The sequence below is a fragment of the Engraulis encrasicolus genome, chromosome 23, assembly GCF_034702125.1.
Source record: "Engraulis encrasicolus isolate BLACKSEA-1 chromosome 23, IST_EnEncr_1.0, whole genome shotgun sequence".
Classification (NCBI taxonomy): Eukaryota; Metazoa; Chordata; class Actinopteri; order Clupeiformes; family Engraulidae; genus Engraulis; species Engraulis encrasicolus.
In genome coordinates this window covers 32,735,384-32,747,703 of record NC_085879.1, presented here as the reverse complement: position 1 = coordinate 32,747,703, position 12,320 = coordinate 32,735,384, and the positions used below count along the sequence as shown (strand labels likewise).

Here is a 12,320-nt window from a genome sequence, read left to right as displayed (position 1 = left end):
AAGCCAATTGGGCGACAAGGAGCAGAACAAGAAAGGGAGAGGGAGAACGGGTTCTAAAGATACTTATTCAGCAGAACTGTGCGCATAATTGCTTTTAGGAGAGGAGTAACAGAGGAATGCGTCAATTAAAATACTTTTCGATGTCGAGAATTCATTCAGCAGCTGTGTCCCGCAGACATCATCATCTTTGCAGTGTTTGCGTGCTTCTTTTTGCATGATGCCTCTGTGAGCAGTCTGAATGAATGTAGCCTACTCCAAAACTGAACGTCTGTATCATAGTGGCACTGTCTGCAATGCAATGGCCTGACCCATATCCCTCTCCAAGCTGGGTAACTTTGGATCCGAATCAGAGGCGCAATGTGAAGATCCACCCCTGGGGCTGGAGATGCCCAATTCTCATGATTTGTAAACATGTAATTTTCCAAGACATTTTCATTTTGGCCAACCATGGTATGATAACTGGGTCTATTATTTGGAGGGAATTTTTTGTGGTTAGAGGCATCAATGACTCATGAGACGGTCATAATGAGTCCTGCTGGAAAGAACCAAGCCTTTTGTTAAGAAGGAGAATACGCAGTACATTTTTGCAGTGTTAATTCAACACTTAGGAAGTCAAATGTAGCACTCTTGTAGCTGCTGTTACACTCTATGTGTTACATTTGCACTGTAACATTTACTGGGTTGGCCTGTAATGCAACCAAGAACAGGGGGAAAGAGGCATGACTTCCTCTTGCAGGAGTCTAGGTTGCAGTGACCAAGTCATCAGCAAGCCTGCGATGGTGTCAGTCAGACGGTATTCTAGTGGAGTGGAAAGAGTTTCTTTTTTTAGGATTCTATGGGACCCAGAATACAGGCTGCCTGAGGCTCCCTTGCTCGCTCTCTCTCTCTCACTCACACTCACACACACACACACACACACACACACACACACACACACACACACACACACACACACACACACACACACACACAGAAAGATAGACATACGAGACATGCAATCTCTCTCTCTCTCTCTCTCTCTCTCTCTCTCTCTCTCTCTCTCTCTCTCTCTCTCTCTCTCTCTCTCTCTCTCTCACTCACACACACACACACACAGAAAGATAGACATACGAGACATGCAATCTCTCTCTCTCTCTCTCTCTCTCTCTCTCTCTCTCTCTCTCTCTCTCTCTCTCTCTCTCTCTCTCTCTCCTCATTCTCTCTCTCTCCTCACACACACTCACAGAAAGAGAAAGTCTGGTCTTGGTCGGGGCCATAGAAAAAGTGTAGGCTTGGTCCTGAACAGAGTGCTCTCAGTCCGGCTCCGGGGCCGTGGTGCAACATCTGAGCGCTGCAAATGTGACTGAGCATATTATGGCACAAGTGTTGTTCTGTCATCTCTGCAGCACGGCCAGGGCAGAGCCCCCCCGAACAATGACATATTGTGTCACCACAATGGCGCTCCACTGTTATTTATAAACAGCCACCATAGCACCCTGCATCCCAAATGCCTCCTTGATACCCCCCCTTGTCCCCTCGTCCACCCCCCCCCCGTTTCGCCAATTGCTTTCGACGCGATGGCTTCCACTAATTGTTCCGACGGCAGGACCTGGGATGTCGGAGCACAGCGCAGGGACAGGATTTTGTGGAAGATGTTTGGAGATGTTTTTTCCTCTGGTTACGTCAGGGCCAGAGAGAGAAGTCGACTGCACTGCAAAAAAAGAAAAAGACGGATATGCCACATCGTTACAGTTTTTTGTAAATTATCTATTTTTGCGTGGCCCTTGGTTTTGGAAGGGTGTGTGTGTGTGTGTGTGTGTGTGTGTTTGTGTGTGTGTGTGTGCGTGTGTGCGCTAGTGTGCATGTGTGTGTGTGCGTGCGTGCGCGCGCGTGTGTGCAGGGCCACTGACAGTTTTGGCCTGGTGTTGGGACCAGGACAAAATTGTATTGAAGACCCAATTCTGGGCCCCCCTCTCTCTCTCCCTGGGCCCAGGACAATTGACCCCTTTCTCCGCCCTTGTCGGTGTGTGTGTGTGTGTCTGTGTGTGTGTGTGTGTGTGTGTGTGTGTGTGTGTGTGTGTGTGTGTGTGTGTGTGTGTGTGTGTGTGTGTGTGTGTGTCTGTGTGTGGGTGGAGAAGCAGTGACACTGTCTGTCTGTATGCTTGGTGCTCAGTGGAGTGTATACAAAAACAAGGGATATGGCCGGGGTTGGAGGCCTGGTTTGTTGTCTTTGGCTGTCTGTTTGTGTCCTGCCACTTGCCCCTGTGCATTCCTTTCAGTTTCTGGGCTTGCATTTCCTCACCCACTCATTTTAGTTAATGAACACACACCTCACATCAACATCAGCAGTCACTAAATCATTTAGTATCAACGGAAGGGTGCAGATAGCCTGGGAAATCCCATGAAGCTTTGCACAATTGTTCCAAATCAGTAAGACTGCCCATGGATGGTCGTCCCAAAGCGCTAGCCTGAGTTAGCACCACCCCAGCTACACACACTTCACACTTCTACCATCTGCCCGGAGATACAGGTGCTTACGTGCTCACACCAGCCGACTCAGGGACCGCTTCTTCCCTCAATGTATCAGACTGTTTAATTCAAAAACACCAACATAGGAAGGAATCCACTCATCACATCTCCCCGTTCTCCAACCTGCCATTTTTTTTATTTTATTTTATTTTTTTACAAAAAATGCAGATTTCAACGTTTTAAATATATATTTTTTCCTACTTTTTTTTGCCTTTTTAACATTCTTTTTAACCTTTTTTGGGACTCCCAGAGCAGGGAAGCTTTTCATTGTATATATATGTTTCATATATATACACATGGCAAATAAAATATATTGTATCTTGTATCTTGTATCTTGTAGGGAGCCAGTCCGAGAGTGGGGAGGGGTGGAAAGATGATGATTCAAATGGAAGCTTGCAGTTTGTTTGGATACAACTGACGATTAGCTAGCCATACGTATATGGCCAATAAATGGCTGTTGACAACCGTAAACCTACCGGAAATTCAGTAGGCAGTCTCCAGACCATAACTTGTGATAGGTTCAGGTAAACCAGGTTAAGAGAGAAGAGCCTGGAGTCTTCATGGTCTCTGTGTGAGCTAGGTGAGAGTGCCGAGGGAATCCAAGGTCTTTGGTGTGTCTGAATGATTATTCTATTGTCTGGGTAGTCTCATTCATCCTCCAGGTCATGATATCCAAAGAGTTTATTTGTAAGCTTTTTTTTTTAAGCTTGCAAGATGTCATTTCTCCACTGAGAAGCATCATCTGTTTCTGCTGACATTTCTGTCAAGTTTCCACAACCCAGGATGAATGAAATTGTGCGGAATGGATATTGAGAGGACATACGTTTGACTGCAAATCTGTAAGAAGAGGGTTTCACCTAGGCCTTACTAGTACTCGACATACAAGAACCAAAGGGTTCACGAGAGGGAAGAGGAAAGGTTGTACATAAAAAAGAACAAAAAGGGGAAGGAAGCAAACAAAGGAAGTACAAACAAACACATGGAAACTGTGAGAGATGCAACCTGATTGCTGAAACCAGTTAATCACTTGGCTGCAACTCTGAGTATCAAAGTTGTCTGTGACTCTTTTGCTTGCACTGAAAACTTACAAATGATACTTTGTTAATAGCTCCTGCACAATATATCGAAAATATATCGAAATCACAATATCAAGAGTGGCAATATGCGTATCGCCAAAATGACGTAATTATCGTAACAAGTAAAACATGTCTGTACAGTCCAATCATTAGCTGAATATCAACAAATGCGCAAGAAGCCCGTCATGACCAAAGCCACGCCCCCCACACAGACCGACAAAAAATTGGTGACAAAAAAATACTCGGCTATATTTCTAAATATCGTGTAAATATCGCTATAGAGGTATTGCATGCTGTTATCGAGTATCGATTTTTTTTTCTGATATCGTGCAGCCCTACTCCTGTTGTTCTTCTGTGTCTACAGTGCTTGTTTTCAACATTGTGCCTTTGAATATCTTTCTATCTGCTATGGCTGCTCAGCAGTGTGTCTGTATGGCTGTCTGTCATGACAGATGATGCTTTTTTAAACTCTTCCAGTGGTTGCCTCAACACAGCTGTGTCTTTCAATATCTGCTTCACTCAGCATGTCTGTAATGCTTGTTCTTACTGCTAAATGCACAACTGATGCCCTTTAAACGTTTCCAGTGGGTTTGAATGACATCTTGTCTGCTTTAGTCTGTCTGCAATGCTTGTGCTTTTAAACTCAAGTCAAACACACAAATGTCACTTTTTCCAAACGTTCCCAATGGTTACCACAACGTGTGTGTGTGTGTGTGTGTGTGTGTGTGTGTGTGTGTGTGTGTGTGTGTGTGTGTGTGTGTGTGTGTGTGTGTGTGTGTGTGTGTGTGTGTGTGTGTGTGTGTGTGTGTGTGTGTGTGTGTGTGTGTGTGTGTGTGTGTGTGTGTGTGTGTGTGTGTGTGTGTGTGTCTCTGTCTTTGAATAAGCATCCTATTCCTATCTCTGACACCCATCTTTTACAATTTACAGCTTGTGTACCCAAGCCACTACTAACAAACACTCTTAAACGACCATGTGCTGTTTGTCTGATGGTTGTTGCTTTTTTATCTGTGCTCCATCTCAGCATGGTTGACATTATCTCCTTTCCTCTGGAGTGGGAGGGCAAAAAATGGGGGAAGGGGGATTGGGTCCAGGGCTGTACAGGGACCAAAAACCCACCCAGGCATTTTCTGGCTTAAACTTAGGCTCTGTTTATATTAATTCATTTCACCATTTCATCGTGTCCGCGTCTTGCAAACAATTTACGTTTACAAACAGCGTTTCTGTCCTCTCAATAAAAAGCTACTTTGTTAACAAAGGAACGCGGGTCGGCTGATTCGCTAGTCTGCGCTAGCTGAAGTGAAGCACACCCGTTTGTTTTCTGCCTAGCACTCAAGTCACATGACCCAAGGATACCCGCCCGGCAAATCAGGCAGGAGCACGTCATAGTGCTGTCGTCCATCCTGGACGAGTAGCCAGAGCTCAGCATTGCATATCCTCGTTTTTCACTGTTTCTCGATGCAAAATCACCATCGTATTCAAATCCTTACGTGGGCTCTGGTGTCTTTGAATCCTTCCACCTATGAAGTCGTTTTCCAATATTTTAATGCAAATGGATAGTGCATCGGGGGCCCTACTGAAAATGAGATGTTGCATCTCAAGAGGCATTCCCCATGGACAAATAAATAAATTAAATAAATAATCGCTGTAGAAATGATATAGAAACAGACTAATATAAAGTAGACCTTAAACACACTCTCACACTTACTACAAGCTGCTTTCATTCTACTGTATATCCTGCTTAACGCAGTCCACTGTCTATATTGAAAATGGACCAATGGGCCAACCCCTCTAAGGAAAAACAAACAAACAAACAGTCTGAAATAGCAACAGTATCTGTCCCTGGAGACTGTCGGCCCACCAGGAAAATGCCCTGTATGCCAGATTACCAGTCCAGGCCTGGTTGGGTCGGTAGGTGTTGCTCTCTCTGTGCTGTGGTTCGAGAGACAGCTGTATCCTGTGCTTTTTGTTTCTCCCAAGCCCCCTCAGATCAGCCGTCGCGATAGTTGTGGGTGGGTTGCAAAAAAGGGAGTGGGGATTGAAGGAGGAAAACAAAACACTGGTTTCTTTTCATGCTGTCTTCTTGATGAGGGGAACATTTTCCTTGAACTAATGTGTGTATTTTGTGAAGGCTTTTTCTTTGCTCTCTCTCTCTCTCTCTCTCTCTCTCTCTCTCTCTCTCTCTCTCTCTCTCTCTCTCTCTCTCTCTCTCTCTTTCTCTCTCTCTCTCTCTTCCCCACTGATTTGATGAGAGGGGCGAGGCGTGAATGCAGTGAGTTTCCGTTGAAAAGCGCCCACCCAGCAGCGCCCCAAAGAGCACCATGCACACACATAGTGCACATGTGTGCGTGTAGTACACACAACACATACGCACATTCGTACTGTACACACACATGCACGCACACACACACGCATGCACACACACAGACAACACACATGCACATGCACAGACAACACACACGCACAAGCTCACACACTCACACACTCACACACTCACACTCACACACACACACACACACACACACACACACACACACACACACACACACACACACACACACACACACACACACACACACACACACAGAGGCCAGCCTGGCTTGACTGCTGAAGAGAAATCTGTGTTGTCATCTCTCTCCTCTGGCCCACATAGCTCAGACGGCACGTCTGAGGCCTTCAGCTCGCTACTCTAGGCTCCCTTATCTCGGAACGACCCCCCCCCCACCTCCTCCCCCTTCTCCTCCTTCTCCTCCTCCACACCCAGCTCCTCCAGCAATGGCCACCGGCACCCACCCCATACTTCAAGTCAGTTCCTTTACCATCAGCCTGTACCGGCCCCCACTCCCCTCTCTGGAGGTGCTGGAGTGCTACCTACGCCTACGACTACCTACGCCTTCCTCACACCATTAGCCCACTCCTTTCCACCGCCTCCTCCTCCTCATCCTCCTCATCACCCCTCCTCCTCCACCACCATCACCTCCTCCTCATCACCCCTCCTCCACCTCCTCACTCACCTTCACCTTCACTGTCCAAGCCACCCTCCAACCAAACCAGCTACTTTAGATTAGACCACCTCACCCCTCCTCCTCCTTCTCCTCGTTACTCTCCTCCTCACCCACTTCCTCCAACAGTAGACACCCCCTCACCTTAAACCAACTCCTTAACCATCAGGCCAGCCTCATCACCACCTCCTCCTTCTCCTCTCCCACTTCCTCCACCACTAACCAAGTCCCCCTCGTCCCAAAACCAGTTCCTTCACTATCAGCCCTTATAAGGGGTCTTACACACCAGGGCGGTAAAGCGTCGCGGAACAGCCATGTTTTTTACCGGCGTCGGTGAAAATACATTGAAAAATATCTGTCCTTACACACCAACCGGCGGTAGTCGAGCGTCAGCTGCGCGGGAGCTGGCTCTGCGCCGCGCTGCATTTGGAAAATAGAACTCGAGCGTATTTTTCACGCCGGTGACCGGCGGTGTCTCATTCAAATGAATGGCAAAGTAGCATGCTAGCTCTGGCTGTGGGGAGGGTTTTGAATAGGACTGGCCGCGCACACCGACACTTGTCAGTGTGAAATGCAGAGAAAAACACGCCGGCCAAAACTAAGCCGAAAGACCGCGTTCGTCCCGGGACCGTTCCGTTCCGCCTTGGTACGTTTTGGCCCTAAGTCCCCACTCCTCTCTTAGGAGGTGCTGTAGTGCTAACCACTGTCTTAACATGTCAGTCTACTCCTTACCACCAACACCACCTCCTCCTCCTTCCCCAGTTCGTACTCTTTCTCCTCCTCCTTCTTCCTCCACACCTGCTTCCCCTACTCTTCATCCTCCTCTTCCTCCTCCTCCTCAGCCTTGATCTGCCCCCACTCCCCTCTTAGGAGATGCTGTAGTCCTACCTCTATCTCCTGGCCACCATCATCCTACACCTTACTACCACCACCACCACCACCTCGTCCTCCTTCTTCCCCCGTTCCTCTTCCTCCCACTCCTCGTCCTCCCGCTCCACTTCTTCGTCCTGCTCAGCCTGTATCAGCCCCCTCTCCCCCTGTTTGAAGGTGCTGTAGTGCTACCTCCACCACCTCTCCACCTCCTTTCCACCGCCTCCTTGTCTTGAGTTCACTTCTTGGCAGTAGCAGACAGTGCACCAGTGGAGGGGCTAATGTCAGTCTACATTAACAATGTTTTACTTCCCTTGTTACAACCTCAAATACATTACTGGACTCTGATGAAGATGGTTTCTGAAAAAAAAGAAATCGCATCTATGCTGCTCCAGTTTGAGAATCTTTTCTTCTCCCGTTGATGCACCCAATGAAAACACAGAAGCAAGTGGAATTACTCCTTTGTTCACAAATATATAATGTTGCAATGTGTATTACAAATTACCATTTTTTTTCTGTGGTAGTGCACTGCATCATTTTATTCACATCGTCAGTTAGCTAGCTGTGGGAGCTAGTTTCAGGCTTAGTCCGCTTTTTGATTCCAGAGTATTTGCATTTACCTGTACGCCCGGTTAGACCCTCAGGGGTGCCGTGGAAACGTGACTGATAAATAAATTATGTAATATAATACGTATTTGTCTAAATGAATAAATGAATGCTTAGTCAGTGGAATCTTTCATCTGCCATTTACGCACAATTAGATAAATTCAAGTCGCCCCAGTAAGGCAACTTTGAACATAGGTTGTGTGACGTCTCCAAATGTGTTACTTTTCTAAACTTGTGTGGTATGGGATGCAATGCCATGTTACGGCTTGTTGGTTTGGGATGCCTTGAAATTTGTCATGAATTGAAAGGGTGCCTTGCCTAAAAAAAGGGTGAGAAACACTGAGTTAGACTATTATTCCATTCTGAGCTCTCGCTGGGATCTAGTTTCCCAGGCACACACACGTGTCTGGTTTGGGGGAGGAGGATGCATCATGTCTGAGTTGCAAAGGGAGACACCTCATGATGTCTGGTTGCAGGCCTGCCAACGGGGGTGGCAGATGGGTCAATTGTCCCGGGCCCAGGGAAAGAGGGGGCCCCAGAATTGGGTCCCAGTGACATTGTATGCTTTGAGCAGGGGGCCACTTAAAGGGATTTTGTCCCTGGCCCGGTCATGTCTGTCGACAGCCTTGCTGGTTGTCTGGTCTCATCTGTGTCTGAGGGCAAGAATCAGAGCAGAAGTTGTGGTCTGCCCATCTGCCTATTTAGCAGTGGCTTAGCGCTCATATTCACACATGTGGTAAAACGGAGGCAGTTCTCAGGAACTGCTCTTGCAACAGCGTGGCACTACTACATAGGAAGTCCATGTAATCAAATCGTATTGCAACTGACTGGAGTTGACTGAAGAGAAAGTGGCGCAAGATTCTTTCCCATTGTGACATCACTACAGTAAGATTGACCCAGAGCCGTTGGTAAACCCAGAAATGGCTCTGGATTTTGACCTAACTGAAGACAACAACACAGACACTAGACCTAGATGTTATTAGTAGAGCTAATGTCTGTTAACAAAGCATGCAAAGGTTTACTGTATAATGTCATTGAAGATAACAGTTGAAAGAGTTTTAAATGGAAGCAGAAAATCTGTTCAACTCGAAGAATCACAACTTCCTACCACAAAAATGTCAAGGAAACTAGTGTCATTTAATTTTATTTGCTGGCAGTTATAATTGTCAGTGTTTACTGCATAAAGGTAATCTTAAAGGAGTGTGCCACTATTTTGGGACTTAATACAGTTAAAGTCGTTGGCTGGGGTTTATAAAGATGGTAAAGTGTCGCTAAGCTAGTGAAAGTCACTACACTACACATTGTGCTACATGGATCCATTGACTTTCACTAGCTTAGCGACATGCTCCCTCTTTTAACTTGTCTTAAAACAAGACAACGGCTTACATGAAAAATAAGACACTTTACCACCTATATAAACCCTGGCCAACGATTTTAACTGCATTAAGCCCCAAAATAGTGGCATACCCCTTTAAACCCTTCATGTGCACATGTACTGTAGCTGACCCTGCGCAGTCTGCCACTCGGGGCTCGAATTCGCGACCTTCCAGTCATGGCCCCAGTTGGGCTTGGGAGGCACAAGTACCATACCACTGAGCTAAAGGTCCAGATCGATAGTGCAGAGCTACTGCATCTGTAGGGGGGCTTCGGGAGGTTTACTAATGTACTGTTGCCGAACTTTGCCTGTTGGCATCTGTTGGCATCAGGGACTCCACCATCACTTTATTGTTTAAGGCACCTACCTACCTTGGCAACAAACATCCACCACCTTGACTAAGTCTCTCAAAAGGTAAAGAATTTGTGTTTTACATGTAATTTCTCCACCAAGTAGGGAATAGATCACACTCAGTTTCTTCTCTTTCTTTTCTTTTTATTCATTCATCGCAGGGTCAGACAGAGGTTTCTGCTACAAGAGCTTTCATCAGAGTAGTTTCTAAAGTTTCTCCACCACAATCATATCATATCATATCATATATTTCTTATTAAACTGCACTGCATAGCCTTTACTATGATGATGTCCATGTGTCTATGACACGCTGTAACCCCACACCACCTTGACTAACGAAAATTCTGTGGGAAACACTGGCACTTTAGCATGCTCGTCACTCACCAACCCTTTCCTTCACCCTTGATGCACTCCAGTATGGTAGCTCATTTGTAGCTTGTATACAAATTTGTATGATTGGTGTTTATGGGTGAAGGTATTTGTTAAGTGTAATGTAGTATATTTTAATGGTTTGCCGAAGGCCTGTAAAATACTTGTGGCTTTGTTTTATTACTGTTATTACAACAGTTATACAAGCGTTAAGTTCTTTTTAAATGTGGAATGGAGTATTTGTATTTGAGCGTTGAGTCTCTGTTGACATAAAATTTGAAGCTAGATATAATTGCTAAAGTTCTTTTTTTATTTTCAAATGGCGTCCTTAGTGATTTTTAACCTCTGCACTCTAAGCGTCCCATCCCTGTCTGTTGACATGAAATTTGAAACTGTAAACGTTGAAAATTTGAAACTGTGACTTCTCGTTCCAAACACATTCCTCCTTTTGAGAAAACAACCCTACAAAGCAGGTCATTTTGGCCCGGCTCTGATTCTAAGTATAGCCTGTGCCCATTCAAATCATACAGAATGGCTGGGGATTCTTTTTTCCCCTCGAACCCTCTCGGTCTCTCTCTGTTTCTGTCTGTGTCTCTTTCTTTCTCTCTCTCTCTCTTTCTTTCTCTCTCTCTCTCTCTCTCTCTCTCTCTCTCTCTCTCTCTCTCTCTCTCTCTCTCTCGCTTCTGATTTACCATTGACTGACTGAGCCATGATGACAGGCCTGGCTGCCGAGGAGAGATCATGAGTGTGTTGCTCCCCCCTCCTTCACGCACGCACGCACGAACGCACGCACGCACACACACACACACGTACAGCCACACACACACATACGTACAGCCACACAGACTCGCTCGCACACACACACACACACACACACACACACACACACACACACACACACACACACACACACACACACACACACACACACACACACACACACACACACACACACACACACACACTTACCCTGACACAGAAACACACCCTCTCACAAGGACACAAAGACACGCACACACACACACACACAGACAGGCACGCACGCACACGCACACCCCACCATACTTCATCCTGCAGTGTTTCTCAGGTCGGTGTGTGTGTGTGGTGGGTCGGCCCTTTATCAAGCTCCTTCACGGGCTTCCTGCCTCCTCTGCCGTGAGGGGAAAGCAAGGCGAGGGGAGGGGAGGGAGGGAGGGTAGCAGGATCCGGAGTATCAGTGCTCCGCAGCCAAAGGTTAGCCTCCAGCACGCAGACAAAGGAAGACAAGGATGTGACTCATAACCCTCTTTTCATCAACCACCCACCCAACGCCTGCTATCCTACTCAGCGGGTGAGAAGGGGTCTGTCCTGTCTGGCTGCAGAGCCGGTAGAGCTGAACCGAGCCGAGCTGCAGATTTGTCCCAAGCTGCAGTTTCAACACCTGCAGATTTGTCCCACACGTGAAGTGGAGTGTCTGGTGCAACCAACAACAAGTAGTCTATAGTATTGTCCCAACAGCGTTTTTGGATCATTCGGATAGGCTATGCAAGACAATTCTAGAGAACAATATTCTCAAGCTTACGCTGACAATTCTGCTATTTGTTAGGCCTGCATGAAATTTAAGATGTGAGAATCAATTTTGAATTTCTTTGAATTAACATGACGTTTACTAATGCAAATGAAATTGTACATTTGCTTCATTGTATGACACATCTTGTGCAGTAATATGCACCATTCCAAATGCAGTCAAAAGTTTGAAAACAGACAGACATGGGAAAGGACTCGGGACCAGTCTGCAGGTATGAAACTGCAGTGGGACAAATCTGTGGGCCCTTGCAGCTCTGCGGTGAGATATCACTGCTCACAGTCAGTGATCTTTTTTACTCTTATTTTGGGAGGGGCCCCTCAAGCTTTGCTGGGGCTCCGCCAAGGGGGCTGGTGGTGTTGAACAGCCACCACAATCCCCCCAACCCCTCCCCGCAACTTGTTGTTTACGGTGTCTTTATCACTGGGTCGAACGTGAATCTCCAGTCGGGTCATTCAGAAGGAGATATCAAGTTACTCGCTAACCTTGAAAGTCTCTCCACTTGCAACACAATGGCTACAGCAGACGGAGCAGAGAAATGGGATGAAATGATGTGGCCAGTGAATCACAACAGATGGCAGTTGGTTGATATCGGTTATGAC

General features: G+C 46.5%; 1 protein-coding gene across 5 annotated transcripts in view; it reads left to right on the top strand.

Moving 5' to 3' along the window:
* Positions 1–12,320, top strand: part of arap3 (ArfGAP with RhoGAP domain, ankyrin repeat and PH domain 3) — a 64,040-nt gene that overhangs the window by 732 nt on the left and 50,988 nt on the right. The window lies entirely within an intron of this gene.